Source organism: Portunus trituberculatus, chromosome 35, assembly GCF_017591435.1.
Source record: "Portunus trituberculatus isolate SZX2019 chromosome 35, ASM1759143v1, whole genome shotgun sequence".
Taxonomy (NCBI): Eukaryota; Metazoa; Arthropoda; class Malacostraca; order Decapoda; family Portunidae; genus Portunus; species Portunus trituberculatus.
Window position 1 is genome coordinate 14,924,087 of NC_059289.1, and position 21,839 is coordinate 14,945,925.

Genomic DNA, 21,839 nt, shown 5'->3' on the forward strand with positions numbered 1-21,839 from the left:
AGCGCTCTAATGACCTGGAGCTAATGACGGGGAGTAATTAATGGTGATATAATTGATGTTGCGGAGTTATACGAGCGGGGCAGGATGAGTAACAGGAGGAGGAGGAGAAGGAGGAGGAGGAGGAGAAGGAGCTTGTAGTCTCATTAGTCGTGCATGTGGCATCCTCTTGGTCTCGCCACTTTAATTAGGTTTTTCTTTAACTCACCTGAGGCCGCCTCCGTCTTACCTGTCTCTCTCTCTCTCTCTCTCTCTCTCTCTCTCTCTCTCTCTCTCTCTCTCTCTCTCTCTCTCTCTCTCTCTCTCTCTCTCTCTCTCTCTCTGGCCTATTTTCTTTTATAGTCTTTTTCTCGCCTTGATGATGGAATAATTTGACACTTTACTGAATTGGCACAGTTCATCGCCTTCTTGTTCACTAATATCATTCCTATCTATCCTGTTTTTTTTTTTTTTTTCGTTTGGTGTAACTAAATGTTTTGCTTCATAAACTTGACAGTACAATTTTATATTCTCGCCCTCTTTTCCTCCTCTGTTTGGATCGCACTTCTTTTTCTTTATCCTCAAATGTTCTCAGTACCTTGTAAAATATTGTTAGTTTCCTGGACAAGGCAAGACAAGACGAGACAAGAAGCGTAACTGTTTTGGTGTAATAAAATGCTTAAGTTGTTATTCTAAGTGTACATCCCGTGGTGGTCTTTCCGTGCGGTGTCCAAAAAGCGGTGAAAATCTTCTCGTAACGGTATGAATGAATGGGATGTTGACCTTTTTTTTTTTTTTTTTCCTTTGTATCTACTTTCTTTTTATCATATTGTGTCATGTCGCTTGTTTCCACTATGCTATTTTTCTTTTCATTCCTTGTTTTTCTATAGTTTGTGGTCTCGTTTCTCCTCATTCCGGTCATGTTTTTAGTAATGTAGAAAGTCTTATGAATTGCCCACACACACACATGTACACACACACACACGCACATGCACACACACACACACACACACACACACACACACACACACACACACACACACACACACACACACACACACACACACACACACACACACACACACACACACACACACACACACACACACACACACACACACGAGGCATTACCCTTGGTCGGTGGTTATTACAAGTGATGGCGCGGCGCTTCCAGCATCATGAGCAGCTTTTCCCTCCTCCACGGACAGACACTCTATATAATATCCGTCTGTCTAATAAAGAGTGAGTGGCGGATATACACGTAAAAAAACAAGACGCGCACTTACACGAGTATACAAACACATCATGGGAAAGGTACAGGAAGAAACCACTAAAGGAAAATGCTAACAAATGATAGGAATAAATGTGTCTCGGTGTCTGCATTCCTCGCCAAACTTCTTCCTCGTTTGAAAAATTTTAAAAGTAAATTGTTGTCTGTTCTTTGCTGGAGTGGCAGACAGGCGGATGCATTGTATTAAGTGGAAAAATTGGAGGAAAGACTTAACACAAGACCAGCACAATAAAAGAAAGAATAAAAAAGAAATATACAAAAGAAGAAACAAAGATTTAATGCAGAGGCGGTAGAATGAACAGATAAAGAGAAAACACACAGGAAGCAGGTAAAATACAAGAATATTACTGCAGTTTTGAATCACAAAAACCAACACTCAACAATAATAAAAGGTGCGCATAGGTAAGTATATGAGAAATTTCAAGTGCTTTATTCATTATCAAATAGAAGAAAATAAGAAAAAAATACCTTTAATTGCAAAAATATATAAGAAAATATCTTAAAAATCATTATTCCAAAAATGTCAAATAAATTCTTCACTTGCGTATTAAAACATGTAAATATGAAAGAAATAAGCAAGTGTATAATATAAGAAGACAGTTAAAGGAAAAAGAAGAAAACATAAGATTCATATAAAGAAAAGAACATCACAACATATTTGAATAATTAAAACAAACACACCAACGTAAACAAAGTGAAGAAGACTCAAACCTTTACTGTACCAAGAAGTCCACGAGACGCAACAGCCCCTAGAAAGACGGTGCGGTGCGGTGCGGGAGTGGAGGAGTATCAGTGGAGGGAACGTACCGTGTGTTCGCGCAAGGTAATTACTCGCCCCGGCCACGTTGCCTCGCTGATAGATTGCTCTATTTTTCTATTCACGCTCAGGCTGTAAGAAGGTTCTGTAATTGCCCCGAGCCTGAGTTAGTGTCAAAATGAGTTTCTGGACGCTATTCACATCGGGGGGAAATATCGCCCCTCTGTCGCTTGATTAATTCCCAGAAAGAGAAAGAAAAAAACTGGGTAGTGCTGTTTTTTTTTCTTTTCATTCGATTTAGTTTTTGTGGGATTAATTTTCTACCTGCTTCATATTTGGTGGGTCATTATATTTTTTCGCTTTTTTGATATCCGTTTAGTTTTTGTGAGGTCAGGCGTTTTATCAGGTAATTGTCGATATATATGCATGGTTTTCAGTATAGTTATTGATCGACCAAGACAAAAAAAAAGGAGATGAAGTATATAAATGTTGCCTCTTTTCTCTGTTCCGTCTCCGTGTGGCTGGCTGTAGGTGGACATTAATTAACCCAAATAGTGATATGTAATTTTTCCACCTGTTGTTCTTTTTTCCAAGTTTATTGCGACACCTGTCATTGAGGTCCATCACATACATTTCTCTGCTTGCATTTTGCCATTTATTGAATTATTTGTTTAACCATGAATTACTTACTCACCAAGAGATTAATCAAACAATGCCCTATACTCTTGAACCATTTATTACACTCATTTACTTGGTCATTTATTTTACAATTTCCTACACTATATATCATGAACAATTTATTTAAGCATTTTCAAACCATTTATCAAAGCATAGTTAAACCATCTGTTAAACAATTAAACTATAACAATAAATTTTTTTTCATCTTGGCGAGTTTAAAGGTTGCTCACCACGCCATTAGCTAGCGTGCCTTCACTCTCACTGCGTTGAAATAAGCACGGCACATCACCTCCTCCATCATCATCTAGTATGACAATTACCTTTCCTTCCAGATCGACTTCCTTTTAACTCGCTACCTGGAAGTCATGTATTTCCCTTCACGTCTCCTGCTAACACGCCCTTCCTGCCTTGTTATGCCGCTCATTTCTTCTCGTTTTGTTATGCATTACACTCACATATACACACACAGCCCCCACCCCTCTCTCTCTCTCTCTCTCTCTCTCTCTCTCTCTCTGCTCTCCTATAAGACACACTCCCTATTCTCTCTCTCCTATCCACTCTTTCAATTCTCTCCCTCCTCTCTCCCAATCCTTCTTCCCGTCTCTCCGTCTTCTCTTCTGTTCTCCTCCTCCTCCTCCTCCTCCTCCTCCTCCTCCTCCTCCTCCTCCTCCTCCTCCTCCTCCTCCTCCTCGTCCTCCTCCTCTTCTTCTTCTTCGTCTACTTCCTCCTCCTCCTGCTGACCTGAGTTGACCTGTTAATGGCGCCTCGTTTTCCCAGGTTCCCTCAGGCCCGTCACTCCTTGCTCGTTAGTCAAATACTCACAGCGCCTCGTGTAATTAGGTTTGACGAATTTTCTTGTCTTGTTCTTCGCTTTTCTCTTTTTTTCTGTGTCGATTTATTTTTTGAGTGGTTTTTTGTTTTCATTTATTTTTAAAGATCGATTTCAGTAGTATTTATTTGTGTGTGCATTTTTTTTTTTTTTAACAATTTTAGATTCAAGAATATTTTTTTTTCTGGTTATCTTTTTGTTTCTGGTAATTTGTGAAGTGTTTTAGTGGTTGATTTATTGGTAAGAATGTAGAGGTGTATCAGTTGAAACACACACACACACACACACACACACACACACACACACACACACACACTTTGTTTACTTTTACAGCCGGTCATAAACGTGCACATCCCTTCACACACACGCGCATAATACGGAAGAAGAGAAAGAGAAAGAAAAAAAAGCTGTAACTCCCACCATAACGTAATTACCGACCTATGTAAAGACTAAGAGAGAGAGAGAGAGAGAGAGAGAGAGAGAGAGAGAGAGAGAGAATAGGTATGAAAGACAATAAAAGATACAAAGGTTGAGAAAATTAAACCTCACAAAATGAAAAAAGGAAAAAAGAAAGGATAACAGAAGAGGAAAGAAGGAAATAGTAGAGGAAAGATTCTTCATACGATGGTTTATGAAAAGAAAAGAAAAGTACATGAAAAAAGAGAATAAACATGGTGGAGAGGAAAGGGAAGCGAAACATAATGGATAAGACAGAGAGAATGATAATAAATGAGAGAGCTATACGAATTGCATCGATTTTTGAAAAATTTTGAACTACGCCATGGAGAAAAATGAAAATAATAAGTAGAATGAGACAAGAAAATGGGATAAATAGAAAAGAAAATAATAAGGAAATCGTACAAAGAAGGCTGGAAAAATGAGTAAAATTCAACAAAACCTTTTATAGAACACGAAAGCTCACTGTGACCCAGAGAAAACCATGAAAATAGTTATTATGGAAATGTCAGAAATAAAAGGGAAACACGCCTGCCTTGTTACCTGGCGAGTGAAGGGAAGAATACCTTAGAAATACGTGGCTGACACAAATCGTGGTTAACAAGGTCAATATTAAACGCGAGGATGATGATTCTTAACTCCCTCAAATCAAAAAGAAAACAAGGGGCTTCGTTGTGAAAATTCGACGTCAGCTCTGAAAGTCTAAGGAAGGAGGTGTAAACAGCAATAATAATGCACCATGGGCGAGACTGATAGAGCGAGAAGTATACTTGTTTAACCTGCTTCCTGTGTCTCTGTTACGAGCGCAGGTCTTCATTTTGTCGTCATTAGCTCTTGTGTATTGTGCGTTTTCCTTTATGTTCGCTTTCCATTTAGCTCTGATGATGGGACACGCAATCTTTTGAGGTCCTGCAGTCGGTGTAATCGTCATTTGCTGCCTTTTCCATAATTTCTCAGGTTAAACCGCAAAATTTTAGTGTTCAGGGGGTTCTTGTTACTCTGTGTCTCTGCAGTGTTTATATTTCATGATGTTTTGTGGTGTGTTTTTTGTGTTGGATTACGCTGTTATTTCGTGATAGCTGTTTTCAGTGTGTTCATTAGTTGTTCTTCATATTGTTCAAAAATACCCACCACATCATTTCATGCCCCTTCACCTCCTTTCAATTTAAGTCATGTTTCCTATCAATTCATGTCCTCCATGTTCTCCTCACTGTCTCATTATCCCTCAAGTCTATTCAGTTCTTGGTTTTCTTCACTATCTGTTAATCATTTACCTCTCTTAATGTTGTTTTTCTTTTCCTTTTCTTTCCTCGCCTCAATGCCTCTGTGTTGCCCTCCTCTCCAATATAACCATCTCCTCCTCCTCTTCTTCTTCCTCCTTTACCTCCTCTAGTCCACCTTCCCTTCCTCCTCGAAACTTCCTCTCTTCCCCTTTCTTTGGCCAGCCTCTCGTTTCATTTTCTTAGAATCGTAAGAACAAAAAGGTCGACTTCCTTAAGATATTCACGGGGCGGGATGAAAAGCCTCAGGTAATTAGTCTGCTCTCTCAAGAAGGCCCGCAAAATGAAGCGTTTTGTCCAGGAGAATGTTAAGCCACTGCCGGGCATAAGGGTGCCGCCGGGGGCCCCGCAGCACGAGGCCGCTGGTCCTAAGGTTCTGGCCGGAGTGCCACTGAATTCATCACAAAAAAATTCAAGGAGCTCTCGGGGCATGAAGAGATCAAGCAACGGGGTTCTTAGAGTCGTAATTCTCCTGGCAAAGGCTGCACGGTGTTCCTTGGTGGCCGGGTGGCACGGGAGGGCGGTGGCCGGGAGTGACCAGACCCTCTCTCGGGTTTCACTAGTTTTGGTATGTTTTCTGGCACAGAGGGACAGCTGAGGCACCTGCTAGGGCGTTCTGGCGGCTCTTACATAGTGAGGCTCCTCAGGCCCTCAGTGCAGCGCCTCAGGTCAACAAACTCTTCCCTCCAGACAGCGGGTCCATGGGAGGGAGGCTCAGGGAGGCCAGGCTATGACGGACGCCCGCCCGCCTGTGTTAACCAAAAAGAGAAATCTTCCGAAAGCAAACAAGAATATCAGCGTGTCTTGAAGAGAGGGAAAAAAAAGTCTTGAATACAGCGTAGCCAAGGCTGGAAAGGCGCGTCAGTGCCACTACAAAGCATGACCACCAGTACGCTGACCATGTGACTGCAGCACCCGAGGCACTGTCACGGCAGGAGGGCGGAATGGTGTGAGGAGTGCCAAGTTCATTTTCCTCCATTATTGACTACGATGCCGTAGGACAAAAGTGCCATTGAGGGCGCCGTGGTGGAGCAGCGGGCCGGCGCTTCCTTGGCGGCGCTGCTCCAGGCCAGGTAGAAGGCTGAGTCCGAAGCTGGAGACAAGAGCGCAGGGAAAAATTTTTATGCCTGGTCTGCGTCCTCGTTAGCCGGGAGTATTTTGGTTGGACTTGGACTTGTTCGGACTCTCTTGACCCTGTCTAGTGCGTGTCTGAGGTGCCACTTCCCCTCCCCCTCACTCTCCCTTCTCTTCCCTCCTCTTTCCCCTTCCCTCCTCTATCCCTTTTCTATGATGGTTTACCTCTACCCCTTCCTCGGCCTTCATTCTTCATGCTCCTCTCCTCCTCGTGGCCGCTCTGAGCCCTCCGTAAAAGGAAGTATGGGAGGGGGAGGGAAACTTCCAGTAGGAGGAGAGAGTTGAGGCTGTTGTGTGTTGCTCTCCCAGAAACCTCTTGGTGTTTAATTAAAGACGTTAAATAATTAGAACACCTACCATTATTTCCCCAGATTGTGTACTTACGTGTGTGTGGATGTGCGTCTTTTGTTTTTCTACCTGTTTGTTCGTGGACGAGAATGGAAGGTGAGGTGGAGGGGGAGGCAGGTGAGAGATGGGGAATGGAGGGGCAGTAGGGGAGGGTTCCTGTGAGTGTAAAGGGGGGCGGTTGGTGTAGGGAGAGGAGAGAGTGCCGGGTTTAGGCTTGAACACACAGACGGCAGGGAGACTTCTAGGGAAACGTCAATTATGTATCGCGTCTTAACTGGTGTGGGATGAAGGGCGCTAACGGGCTCCCTCCACCACTCTCTTCCCTCTCCATCCCCCTTCCACCATCCCCCACCATCCTTCCTCCACTATCCCCCACCTTCCCCATTCCTCTCTTCTTTCCTCCTCCCTCCCTCCCCGTACTCTTTCCTCCAGTCTGTTGTTTCCTTTTCTCCCTCACACCCTAATTCCCAGCCTTCTTTGCCTCCTCCAGTACTCGTTATTCTCTCTCTCTCTCTCTCTCTCTCTCTGGAGGAGTTTGTATTTCTTTTATGTATAATTGGGTCTCTTTAGTTTGTTTTATTCGTATTCGTTATTACGTAAACACAATAAACATAACTAAATCAACTGACTTATTCCTTCTTCAGTTGAATGAATCAGTGTGCGTCAAAAACAAAACCTAAAAAAAAATCTGACTTTATTTTACTCACACTTTTACAGATCGATTCAAATTAATAGAAGAAGGAAGGTCTCTCTCTCTCTCTCTCTCTCTCTCTCTCTCTCTCTCTCTCTCTCTCTCTCTCTCTCTCTCTCTCTAAAGGTATTATATTTAATTATTCACTTTTTTTTTTAAACAGTCCCAATTAAACACTAACATTTTCATATCACATTTCTTTCTGTAAATAATAAGGTCATACTTTCCCTAAAAAGAGCTTTAATTAAGTATTGAAAACGTACCATTCCTCATTTGCGTCTTTCTTTTAGCCCTTGTAAGGAGGAGGAGGAGGAGGAAGAGAGGAGGAGGAAGAGGAGGAGGAGGAGGAGGAGGAGAGGAAGAGGAGGAAGGAAGGAGAGAAAGAAAGAAAGAAGCGACAAATGAGGAGACTGACTAGGAGATGGAAAAGATGGAAAAAGAAAAGGGAAATGAAGGAGGAGGAGAAGGAGAAATGAGAGAGAACAGAGGGAGGGATGGGAAGAAGAATGGATAAGAAAGTGAAGGAGGCGAAGATGGAGTAAGGAGGAAGGAGAGGAAGAGAGGGTACAGTTCTTGAAGGAGGCGTGTGTCGGGAGTAATTAGTCTTGTCTTTAAGGAGGTAAAACGTCCACTTCTCATTAGGTGGTGTGCCTCGTCCTGGAAGGCTGTGCTGGGTGGCAATGTGTACCTGGAATAGCCCTTGGGTGCTTACTTTCTCTCTCTCTCTCTCTCTCTCTCTCTCTCTCTCTCTCTCTCTCTCTCTCTCTCTCTCTCTCTCTCTCTCTCTCTCTCTCTCTCTCTCTCTCTCTCTCTCTCTCTCTCTCTCTCTCTCTCTCTCTCTCTCTCTCTCTCTCTCTCTCTCTCTCTCTCTCTCTCTCTCTCTCTCTCTCTCTCTCTCTCTCTCTCTCTCTCTCTCTCTCTCTCTCTCTCTCTCTCTCTCTCTCTCTCTCTCTCTCTCTCTCTCTCTCTCTCTCTCTCTCTCTCTCTCTCTCTCTCTCTCTCTCTCTCTCTCTGTATGGGACTCTTTCTCTCTCTCTCTCTCTCGTCTCGTTCCATGTCAGCGTGGGAGTCGTAATGGTAGTGGTCTTGTTTCTCTCCTTGTATAATTGTCTGTCTACCTGTCTGTCTGTCAGTATCACGGAGAATAACTAGGGCTTGTTTTTGTTTTCATGTTAGTGTAATTATGTCTACCTCTCTGTTTGCTTGTCTGTCTGTCTGTTTGTCAGTCTGTTTCTGCATGATTATTTGTCTACCTATCCATCTTTCTGTATTACGAAGAATAACTAGGGTTTGTCTTAATGGGGTTCTTGTTTTCGTGTTAGTGTAATTATGTGTCTGCCTGTCTGTTTGTCTGTCTGTCTGTGTGTCTGTATCTCAAGGGATAGTAAGGGTATTCAGAGTAGTAACAGATATTTAAGATTCTTTTCACTTATTTTTGGGCAAAAGTTAACTATAATTTAATACTTTTTTTTGAGTAGAATGAAAGTGGTTCCTGGTGTGATGATGTGTTGTGTGAATGGTAGAGATACAGTAAGGAAGTTTATAGTATGTTTATATATGTGTGTATGTATGTATTCTCTCTCTCTCTCTCTCTCTCTCTCTCTCTCTCTCTCTCTCTCTCTCTCTCTCTCTCTCTCTCTCTCTCTCTCTCTCTCTCTCTCTCTCTCTCTCTCTCTCTCTCTCTCTCTCTCTCTCTCTCTCATTCATTTATCTTCAAATTGTTTATTCAGATCCAACATCCGTATTCACTCTCCTTTAGCACCACCACCACCACCACGACCACCGCCACCACCACCGCCCATCCACCCACTGAGTTCCGCATTGCTCCCTTTTTCATCCAGCTTCATCCTTCAAGTGACCTTCCAACACACACCCAGGCTCCTCCTCCTCCTCCTCCTCCTCCTCTCAGCACTCACATTTCTTTCCTCAGCACCCGACTCTCCTCCCTAATTGAGTGTTTTCCTCTCTCTCTCTCTCTCTCTCTCTCTCTCTCTCTCTCTCTGCCTGTGAATATCAACACTGCAGAGGTTGCCTGGGCTAATTACTGCGCCTTTACCTGAGTCAGCAGCAAGGAGGTGTTTGGGAAGCTTAACATTCGTCGTGTTTATTCTCCTCATTCATATCGATGCCTTTTTCTTTCCTCTCTGGCGCTTAATAGTCGATGTCTTACTGCTGGTGGGGTTTGTCTCGGCTTCGTCTCAGCTTTTTTTTTTTCCTAGCTTTGTTTTGCATTTCATTAGTTTCTGTGTGTGTGTGTGTGTGTGTGTGTGTGTGTGTGTTAAAGGAGCGAGTTGAAGGGTGTGTGTGTGTGTGTGTGTGTGTGTGTGTGTGTGTAGATTTACAGTCTTGTGTGAACACCTCAGGCAAACCTCAGAGCAGGCACACACACACACACACACACACACACACACACACACACACACACACACACACATCAACTCATCGACAACCACCACCACCACCATCACCAACGTCCTTACTCGGCAAAGATAATTCCCTGCCGATAAAGACTAATTGATAACAAGGAATCACGTGGTTGACGCCTTAATGCCCCGAGTGCTTGTTCAGGAGCCGAGGGGTGCCGAGGTTGCCCCGCGCGCCGATAAGGAAGGATTAATGACGGAGTTGCAAGGCGCGGGGGTAAGGTGTCGAGGCTCGCGTGATGGCTGGCGTGCTGGCGAGGCAGAAAGGGTCGTGAAAATAACGGCGTCTTGGTATTTATCGTATTTAGTGTTTACGTGAATAGATTAATAGACATGAGTAAAAGTGGCTTCCAGGAAAGTTGGAGAAGGATAGGGAAAGTTAGTGTTGTATTTGTTAATTTTCTTGTTTTTGAGTGTTTTTTGTTTGTAAGTTAATTCAGTGGTGTGTGTTATTCAGTCATAAAAAGATGAAAAGTGGTTGGAATATTTGTTTTTTCAAGAGTTATTTTCATATTGAGAATATCCACCCAGCCATTGTTTATGCATGTACGGATATACACAGATACATCCATCCATAAAGATCCATACTTGTATCCATAGAGAATTGCTTTCACACTATCAGCCACACTGCATTATAAAGATTACACACACACACACACACACACACACACACACACACACACACACACACACACACACACACACACACACACACACACACACACACACACGGTGCCATTAGCGTGACTCAAGTGCAGCATTAGACTCACGCCGGGTCACTGAGGTTAATTCTTTATAAGCTTATTTCTTTACCCTCCCATTGCACCACGTGACATGAGGCTTAATACCACCTCTAAATCCAACTGTAACACTTTAATCCATCGTGTCGTAACCTTTCCCGTCACGACACACACAACCATAAGTACCTAACACCATATATTTCCTCCCATTTCATAAACCACACCATCATAACCGCACTAAATAGTCTCTAACATAACCATTTTCACTCGTAACCCTCCAGCAATACACAATACTCACACCCATTCCCTCCCATTTCTTTCTCCCCTTCTGCCATCACCATCATCATCCTATTCCATGACGCACGCCTCCCATATCACGGCGAGGAGGAACATAACGCCTCTTCCTCTGCCATTATTCCCACCATGGACGAGGCGGCGACGGGGGAGAGGACCAGAGGTGTATCTAGGGTGTTCAGAGTGTCAGCTGTCGCCCCTTCACTCCTGCAGGAAGAGGCGAGGGAGGGTAATGAAGGCCTGCTGGAGTGTTGAGTCGTGGTTCCTCTGATGTATTTGAGAGTAGTTTGTCTTCTACCGAGAGTAAAGGAGAGATATGGAGAGAGAGAGAGAGAGAGAGAGAGAGAGAGAGAGAGAGAGAGAGAGAGAGAGAGAGAGAGAGAGAGAGAGAGAGAGAGAGAGAGAGAGAGAGAGAGAGAGAGAGAGAGAGAGAGAGAGAGAGAGAGAGAGAGAGAGAGAGAGAGAGAGAGAGAGAGAGAGAGAGAGAGAGAGAGAGAGAGAGATACATACATACATACATACACACAGACAGACAGATGTGATAATTGTGTTAGAATGGAACATGATTTTTGATTGTCACTATCTTGTACCCTGAATACGTACTATAGAGCACCTTGAGTCACACACACACACACACACACACACACACACACACACACACACACACACACACACACACACACACACACACACACACACACACACACACCGAGTAGTCTAGTGGTTAGCACGCTCACAATCGAGAGGGACGGGTTCGAGTCCCGGTAAGCGGCGAGGCAAATGGGCAAGCCTCTTAATGTGTGGCCCCTGTTCACCTAGCAGTAAATAGGTACGGAATGTAACTCGAGGGGTTGTGGCCTCGCTTTCCCGGTATGTGTTGTGTGTTGATGTGGTCTCAGTCCTACTCGAAGATCGGTCTATGAGCTCTGAGCTCGCTCCGTAATGGGGAAGACTGGCTGGGTGACCAGCAGGCAACTGAGGTGAATTACACACACACACACACACACACACACACACACACACACACACACACACACACACACACTGCATTAGGGGAGAGTTAGCACGAGTGAATGACATGACGTGTCTTACCTGCTCATGTCTTATCACCTGTGTACATCAGCCAGCGTCAGGAGGGAAAGAAGCGACAGAGGCAGCAAGGAGAAAGGGATGACGTGGACAGGGAAGTAAAAGGGTGGGTGACATGGCGGGTATATGCAGAGGACAGAGGGGTGGGCGAGGCGGGGCACAGGAAAAGCTTACAAGGCTCGGAGACAGACGGACAGGTGGTGTTTCATAACCCAGCACATCTACAACTGGACTAAAAGCTTTCTGATGTAAATTTGGGAAAGAGTGAGCAAGGTAACAGACGCTGCTCAGATAACCAAAGTTTTTATTTCCCTCGCCCGTGGTTGTCAGAGAGAGAGAGAGAGAGAGAGAGAGAGAGAGAGAGAGAGAGAGAGAGAGAGAGAGAGAGAGAGAGAGAGAGAGAGAGAGAGACTAGCGTGAAGTACTCTGATTAATGGTGAGGCGAGGTGAGTAGTGTCTTGTGTGTGTGTGTGTGTGTGTGTGTGTGTGTGTGTGTGTGTGTGTGTGTGTGTGTGAGGATAAGGAGCGTGTGGGTGTATGTAATGAGAGAGAGAGAGAGAGAGAGAGAGAGAGAGAGAGAGAGAGAGAGAGAGAGAGAGAGAGAGAATAATAATAGCTTACATGTGTTGGAACGAAAAAAAAAAAACGAGTGAGGTGCAGATAGCATGATATAAGGAAGTTACTACCACCACCACAACCACAACCACAACAACAACAACAACAACAACAACAACAACAACAACAACAACAACAACAACAACAACAACAACAACAACAACAACAATATCAACAACAAAACAAAAAAAAGCAGCATAACCACCACTTCTAGTACAACAACAATCCTGAGACCACCACCACCACCACCACAATCACCACCAGTACTATTACCACCACCATTACTACCTTCACTCCCACCACCACCACCACCACCACCACAATCACCACCAGTACTATTACCACCACCATTACTACCTTCACTCCCACCACCACCACCACCACCACCACATCACCACCAGTACTATTACCACCACCATTACTACCTTCACTCCCACCACCACCACCACCACAATCACCACCAGTACTATTACCACCACCATTACTACCTTCACTCCCACCACCACCACCACCACCACCATCACCACCTCAGGTACTGTCCGCCTCGCCAGGTAGTCCGCCATTACCTGCCGAAATGAATCCCATTAGTTTGAGAATGTCGATCATAAAGACTTCCAATAACAAACATCACCTAAATGACCAATTTGGTGGTTTGGGAGTGTCATTTGGAGGGCCACGAACTCTCTGGCCGATGATTGGTTCCCGTAGCACGCCAGGACGCCCGCTGAGTGGTCAATTTACATTACGATGACCAGACTTTGTTTTGAGTGAGCACAAGATGTTTTCCTCCTCATAGGCTCCGCGGCGCCTACTGTTTCCTTACCTTTTCTCTCCCAAGACTCATCGATTTTCCTATTTTCACTCGTATTATTATTGTAATGATGGACGGACGAAACAGTCGGCTATTTTTTTCCGTTCTTTGTCTTTGGTTTTTACCCTTCACTGATTATTTTTCTTTCACTTATTTTTTTCTTTCTTTCTTTTGGCTTCTTTGGTGTTGAAGGGACAGGTTGCTTGTTGGTTAATTCTTTTGTGGAATTTGTTATTGAATCCTGTAATTCTGAAAAGATAAATACGATGCAGTGTTCTACTTCAAAGCAAGGAACTAGAACGACAACAAAACAGCGCAAGTAGGAGGAGGAAAACTAGGAAGAGGAGGAGGAGGAGGAGGAGGAGGAGGAGGAGGAGGAGGAGGAGGAGGAGGAGGAGGAGGAGAAGGGGAAGGAGGGGAATAAAAGTGAATACAAACAAGCCTTCAGTTCAACCATCTCCTTGGAAATAAAAGTTAGCATCCATTAAAGGCGACTTAGCACAACTCTCTCTCTCTCTCTCTCTCTCTCTCTCTCTCTCTCTCTCTCTCTCTCTCTCTCTCTCTCTCTCTCTCTCTCTCTCTCTCTCTCTCTCTCTCTCTCTCTCTCTCTCTCTCTCTCTCTCTCTCTCTCTCTCTCTCTCTCTCTCTCTCTCTCTCTCTCTCTCTCTCTCTCTCTCTCTCTCTCTCTCTCTCTCCTCTTAACACGCTAACAAGACCCCGCCGCGCAGCCTCCTCCTTCCAGCCTTATCTATGAATCAGTAATGCCGTGCCCTTGCTACATGGGGCGTAAAATAGTGGTCCTTCACATCCACAGGGCGGCGGAGAGGGGGATGGGGGTGTCTTGTGGGCAGGGAATGTGGGCACGGTGGCTGGATGGCTGGATGGCTGGATGGGCGGATGGGTGGATGGGTACGGTTGACGTGGATGTTAGAGGAAAAAAATATGAGAGAAATGAGATAAGAATCGTCACTTCCAATAATCACGAGGGTAAGATTTACATTAGTAAGAATTTTGATTGGGGTTGACGCGACGATGAGGAGGAGGAGCTTGAGCAAGAGGATGAGGAAGAAGGGGAAGAGGAGGAGGAGGAGGAGGAGGAGGAGGAAGTAAAAGTGATTTGTGCTCGGGAATGTGGTACTGCAAGTTTTAGTTTAGGTAGTCAACGGGAAAGGAATAGTGCAAGTAGTGGTAATAGTAATAAGTAATAGTATTTTGGGTGGTAGTAATAGTAGTAGTAGTAGTAGTAGTAGTAGTAGTAGTAGTAGTAGTAGTAGTAGTAGTTGCAGTAGTAGCAGTAGTTGTAGTAGTAGTAGTAGTAGTAGTAGTAGTAGTAGTAGTAGTAGTAGTAGTAGTAGTAGTAGTAGTAATAGTAGCAGTTATAGCCATACCGCAAAAAAAAATAATAATAGCAACAACAACAATACTGAGGAATGAAAAAAAAATGCATGAACCAAGTATAAGACATGAAAATAAATGAAATATAAAGAAAAACAAGATATTTAAACTTTATAATAGTTATGAGCTTTCCAATAGAGCTGCAGTGACGTTGACTGAGGGACATAGGGTGGAAGCAGAGGAAAAGAGAGAGGGAAGGTGGCGCAGGTATACGAGCAGATGGTGTAAGTGAAAGAGACAGGTTGGCAATTATGGGAGATTTTAAGGCAGAAAGTAATAGGAAAAAACAATAACAGGAAAAAAATAATGGAAGAAAAGTAAAAAGAAAAAAATACCAATAAAAAAGTAACAGTAAAAAGGGTAACAAAAATATTAAATGCTTTTGTTTTTATTTCCAACCTAACCTAACCTAACCTAACCTAACCTAACCTAACCTAACCCAACCTAACCAACCTAATCTAACCTAACCCAACCTAACCTAACCTAACCTAACCTAACCTAACCTAACCTAACCTAACCTAACCTAACCTAACCTAACCTAACCCAACCTAAGAAAGCCTTATTACTTTCTCACGATAATTATTTCCTAACAATTTTTCCCGTCACTTTTTTCTCTATACTCACTTTCCGAGCACCTTTATGGATGGAAAGCTTGGGAGGCGTCGACGAAGGAAGGAGAGAGAGGATATGGTGTGAGTAAGAGAAGGTAGAGAAGAGAGGCAGGGAGGAGGGAGGGAGGCAGGTTGGGCGTGGGTGGGTCGAGGGCGGGTACGCTGTCAAGTAATTAATTATCATAATTGTGTAATGTGCGTGTCGCCCGTCTGGCTGCTGATGAGGCAGGCCTGTAGGAGTAATACCCTGGGTCACGGCACTGTTTTCTGTTTTGATGTGTGTGTGTGTGTGTGTGTGTGTGTGTGTGTGTGTGTGTGTGTGTGTGTGTGTGTGTGTGTGTGTGTGTGTGTGTGTGTGTGTGTCTGTCTGTCTGTCTGTCTGTCTGTGAGGAGAGGGGTACAATGAATGAGTCAGTGTAAGGTAGAGCGACAGGTAGGTTTAGGAGGACAGGTAAAGGCGTAGGAAAACTATGTGTGAGAAAAACAAGAAACGAACATGCAACAGAGAGGTATGTGAGGAAAAATGGTGGAGAGATGGAAAGAGGAAGAGGTGACTAAGAGGAGGAGGGTAGAGCAAGATTGAGGGAACCACTAATGTGATGAAAAAAGGGAGCATCAACAGAAAAGGAAGAGAATTTGGCCATCTAATGAGGTGGTTTGTGGAAGGATTATGGGGCCTTAACTTTGTGCTCCCCACCCCTCGTGTCGTGATGGGGCGAGCAGCAAGGGTGAGGGAGGCACGGAGGCAGGGGCTGGGGTGGGGATGAAGCAAGGTAGGTAGGTTGGTACTTAGTCTAGTGGGAGAACAAGGCAAGTCAGTCAGCCTAATAATGTACAAGTGTAGGCAGCAAAGAGGCAAAAAAACGTTAGTACATGTTACGTTCATTGACCTTAATACGTACGCGTGCTTGGGAAAATTATGCTGCTGTTAGTAGAGTCGTTTTGCGTGTATCTCATTAGCGGAGTCGAAACATGTAGAGTCAGTCCATGTAGGTTTTGAAATTAGTGTTTGTGAAATTAGTCTCTTCGAAATATGTGCTTTTCTAGAGGCTGATTTGTACCGCCAGTCTTCAGAGCATCAAGCTTCGTCATGTTCAAAGAATCACCTTCATATAGACTTACGTAGCGCCCTTTGTTGCCAGAGTATACTTGTGTGTGTGTGTGTGTGTGCGTATGTAAGTGTGTTTGTGCGTACACCAACTCAAGACGCTGTGTACGTAACTTCTTCGCTTGTGTATGTATTTATGGCTGTGTGTACATATGTGCGTCGGAGGGAGTAATAGATGGCCATGTAGCGAAGTGCGAGGCGCCGTGTTAGCTGCAGGCGGCCCGTGTAGCCTCTGGCCCCTCCTGTGTACGTGTGGAACCCATGTGCGTCTGTGTGGGCGTGTGTACATTTGTGTGTGAAGGGGAGTAATTAATGATGGTGTACTGAGGTGAGAATGCTCATGTTCCTCGCTCCGGCCCTCGCCATTAGCATAGACATCACGTTAGAGGAGCAGCGTTGCCACCTCCGCAGGGTTTACTTTCCTTAGCAGCATTTCAGTTTCTTCAGGGCGTCTTGGTGTCCTTCGCTCGTCCTTTCGCGCTCTCCTGCTCCCTCCTGCTGTCGCACACTCATCAGCGTCGCCATACCTGCTTAGAAAGGCTCACTAATTCATGGTTTAAAAGACGTGGAGGTGTTTTATAATTTATTTCAGGCTAGGTTCTCTCTTTTTCTCTCCCTCTCGCTCTCTTCTTGTCGTGACGGTTGGCAACACTGGTTTTACTCCTTCGTCCATCCACTCACAACCAGACTCGCTCTTTTTCCTTTTCAACCTTATTTTTTCGCCTTCTTTTTCCCTCCTTCGTGGTGCAAGGTGTGAATAATTCTACGCATTCGTTGTATATTGTGATGTTTCTGTATGGGATTGTTTGTGGTGACTGTAGAGGGAAGGAGAGAGGCAGGACGCGATCACCTGGCAGGGGAAGCAAACAATGTGTCCTCAGGTGTTGTGGGAAGCTGGTGATGTATTGTGAAAAGCAAGGGAGTTTTCAAAGAAGCATGGAGAGAGAGAGAGAGAGAGAGAGAGAGAGAGAGAGAGAGAGAGAGAGAGAGAGAGAGAGAGAGAGAGAAAAGAAAAAAAACCTTGGAAATAAATAATCTTGTACCATATCCATGTTGATGATAAAAAAAAAAGAAACTATTTGATACTTCCTAAATGCACAATGGAAACATGACGCCACTAAAATTATAACGAATCTTAACATGGAGCATTCTTTCATTATATTGATATGATTGGTATCTTAGTTAATAAATCTTGCTTTTCGAGGTAAATTCACTGGTGTCATTTATCGATTTAATGAAGGTTATGAAGGTGGTGATAGTAACATTGGAGTGATGGTGGTAGAATTGGTGATGATGATGATAATAATGATAATGATAATGACAATGATAGTGATGGTAGTAATGATAATGATAGTAGTGGTAATAATAATAATAATGATAATAATAATAATAATAATAATGATAATAATAATAATAATAATAATAATAATAATAATAATAATAATAATAATAGTAATAGTAATAATAGCAATAATAATAATCAACTGGAGCAACAACAACATAAAAACCAAGCATTATATTTGTTATCATTATCACCACAAGTACTCTCCTTGTTAAGAATGTATTAGTTAAGATTTCACACACAAAAAATACCCATAAATAAGATAGAAAAAATAATAGATGAAAATAAAGAAACTCCAAACCAGTAAACAATGCAAGTCACCACCAATAAAAAAAAAAAAAAAACTGATGAAAAATTATGCAAAACAAAAATGCCATCCATTATAAAAATCCGATAATTTATATAACACGAGACAAAATAGTGACAAACCACCGCCAGGACTCGACCCTCCAGCTATACGGTCGAAAACTCAAGTTCTCCTGTAGGGATAGCGACTTTTGAGAGCCTGTAAGGGGAGGTGGGAGAGGGAGGAAGGAGAGGAGGTCTGTTCTGCACTGGTTCCTCGTCCCAGATCGCCATATAAGATACACAGAGTCGCGGAGGTCAAGGGTGGAGAGGCAACAGCGAAATTCTCTCCGGGAAAGTCTGACGCGAGGAGAGAAAATGAAGGAAAAACATGAACATTGATTATATTTTCTTGGAGTATTTATTTATTTTTCGTTATATTTGTGTTGCGTGTCGGTGTAACGTGTGACTTTACTTGTGTTTCCTGTCTTTGGTATATAGGTTGGTAAGGGAAAAGATTGTGTATAGATGTGGTTGTCTTCAGAGTGTCTTTAGTTTTAGTGTGTTTTTATGTTTCATGTGTGCGTCTGTGTTACCTGGCGTAGGTGTGCGTTCACTTTTGTTACCTGCCCTTGAGTAATTAGTGAGGTGAGTATCGGTGAATAATATTAATCTATTCGGGCGAGCAAATAAATGTTTGAATTCTGTTGGATTTATTTTATTTATTCACTCGTTATTACATTTATGTGTTTCTATATTTTTCGATTTATGTATTTTTTCATTTAATATATTCTCATTTACTCTCTCATTATTATTTCTCTTTTATTTTGTCTACTTATCAATTTTTTTTATTTTCTTCTGTTTTATCATCCTGGCTGGTATTTATTCAGCGGTACATGTTAATCCAGCTCTCACTACATCACCATGCAGCTGGTCAGGTGTGATGGAGGCGAGAACCACAGCATCTTTTCTCGTACCTTAATTAAAGTCAGGCAGGTGAACGGGTAGTCATTATCTGTTACATTATGTACCATCAATGACTTAAATATATCATGTGGTGGCTAATTTTTACCCTTCTCTCTTTACAGGTGAGTGAAGTCCACCTGACGAAGGGGCGCAGGGGAGGCGTAAGTTTAATCCATGTGCTTTAGTAGTGTAAATTATGTGATTGTAATATCTGAAGGAGAATGGGCCGAGAGAGACGTACTGGAGTGTGTGTGTGTGTGTGTGTGTGTGTGTGTGTGTGTGTGTGTGTGTGTGTGTGTGTGTGTGTGTGTGTGTGTGTGTGTGTGTGTGTCGTGTTTCATTATAGTAATTGCATTGGTAATCACCCACGGCATTTATCATTTGTCATATTAATAGTGGGCATTAATCGTACTGCTTATACGGTCGATATCCATTCACGGCGAGCCAACTGTGAAAATCTGACGTGAGGTTCCTTAATGTTCTCTCACCCACAGTACACAAAGCACAAAAAAAAAAAAAAAAAACACTCTTAAAACATCTTTCCTTAACGTTTTTTTTTTTTTTTTTTCCTTTTAGTTCAAACCCAATGTGAAATTTAATGTGAGCCTCGTGTGCTTCTACCTACAGTACACAGAAGCCTTGAAAAAACTCACCCTTTAGAGACAACCTTTAAAAAACACATTCATTCCGATGCCTGTACCTTCACTTTTGTCCCTAATTTAAAAGCATGACTTGACACACCTTCCCAATGTAGACACCCAACCCCCGTTCAAGCAACAGCTCCCCACCATCTTTCTTCCCCACCTTCCCCTACCTTACACTCACCCGTCCCCTCCGCAGCTCCTCAAGGGATACGAGGCGAAGGTATTAGTGTTCGGTATCGCTTATCAAAGGAATCGCACTGTTTACCTGCCAAGTTAGCATCCCGTGTTAATTGGTTTACGAGCGGCCGGTCCAGGTGTGGCTAGGACCAATATAACGCATTTTGTCAATAGACGATTTTTGCACGCTCCCACTAATGGCTTGGGGGAGATTTGTGTTTTTAATTATCTATCAATATACTGTGGAGGGTTAACTGGGGGCGTGGAAGAGAGTGTGTTTGTGTTTAGACTGGAAGGGGGCAGGTGTTAGCAACTTAGAGGTACGGGGGAGGGGAGAGGCAGGCAGGAAGGAAGGAGTGGGAAGAAGGGAGGTGGGAAGCAGGCAGGCAGGAAGGAAGACGTAGGGAAAAGGGGAGGTGGTTAGATTGAGAGTTTATCTTGGGTGAAAGGTGTGTGTGTGTGTGTGTGTGTGTGTGTGTGTGTGTGTGTGTGTGTGTGTGTGTGTGTGTGTGTGTGTGTGTGTGTGTGTGTGTTACTTTCAATACATACTATTTACTTCTTTAGTCTTCCATCATTCGTTCCTGGTTCTCTCAACTTTCCCTTCTCTCGTTAGCATTATTATTTCGTCTCCATGATTTTCTCACTTCGTTCACATTCTCTCTGCTGGTTTTTTATATAATCATTGTTTACCTATCTCGTGTGCCTCTTGCTCCTCTCTACTTTATTATTCCTTCCCTCACTCATTTTCATTGTTTTTTCCTTTTGTTTTTAGTTTTACTCCCTTTTCCTCTTTCGTTACTCATTTTCCCTCTGTTCTTCCTTTTTCTTCTTCATGTTCTTGCTTTTTTATTCCTTCCTTCATTCATTTTCATTATATTTCCTTTTGCTTTTAGTTTCACTCCCTATTCAATTTCCTCCTCTTCCTCTTTTTTCTTACTCATCTTCCTTCAGTTCATCCTTTTCTTCTTCATGTTTTAGTCTTACCATTATGTCATTCACTTTAATTTTTGTCATCATCTCTTTTCTTTCATCCTCCCCTTCTACTCTTCCGTCTCCTCCTCCTCCTCCTCCTCCTCCTCCTCCTCCTCCGTGGCAGCAGTGACATGCACATCGGTAATGGACGGCGGTGCGACCCTCACAGTGATTGATGCATTAATTATCATATTATTGTGAAGCCATGACTGGGCCGGGTCAGACGCGCCCCTTGTCGACCTGATTCTTTTAGGGCAACGCACAGAGGGTGGAGGAAGAGGGAGAGGAGGAGGAGGAGGAGGAGGAGGAGGAGAAGGAGAAGGAGGAGGAGGAGGAGGAGGAGGAGGAGGAAGGAGGAGGAGGAGGAGGAGGAGGAGGAGGAGGAGGAGGAGAAAGGAGGGAGGAAGGAGAGCTGGGAGACAGAGAGAGGGGAGAAAGAGAGAGAGAGAGAGAGAGAGAGAGAGAGAGAGAGAGAGAGAGAGAGAGAGAGAGAGAGAGAGAGAGATTTAATGATATCAAATATCATTTAAAATGCAATAAAAAAAGTTACATGCTTCTTTAAACTGTATTGAGAGAGAGAGAGAGAGAGAGAGAGAGAGAGAGAGAGAGAGAGAGAGAGAGAGAGAGAGAGAGAGAGAGAGGAGAAAATTAGAAGAGGAAGGAAGGAAGAGGCAGAGGGGAGAGAATCTAGGGAGGGGAGTTAGCCTGAGGAGATTAAACTCATCAATACCAGATAATCATTCCACATGCAACCTCAGACCACAAACTCCCCTCTCTCTCTCTCTCTCTCCCTCAGGTACCTCCTCCCCTCACTCCTCTTCCTCCCCTCCCCATCATGTCACCTTCGTGGACATAACCTTCCCCTTTTTCTTCCCTTTTCATTTTGTTCAGCTTTGTAACTCCGCTTTTCTCTGTGGCTAAATTCAG

General features: G+C 43.5%; 1 protein-coding gene across 1 annotated transcript in view; it reads left to right on the forward strand.

The window, feature by feature from the left end:
* The window catches only part of LOC123513020 (protein-L-histidine N-pros-methyltransferase-like), a 1,006,690-nt gene that overhangs the window by 182,138 nt on the left and 802,713 nt on the right, over positions 1-21,839 (forward strand). The window lies entirely within an intron of this gene.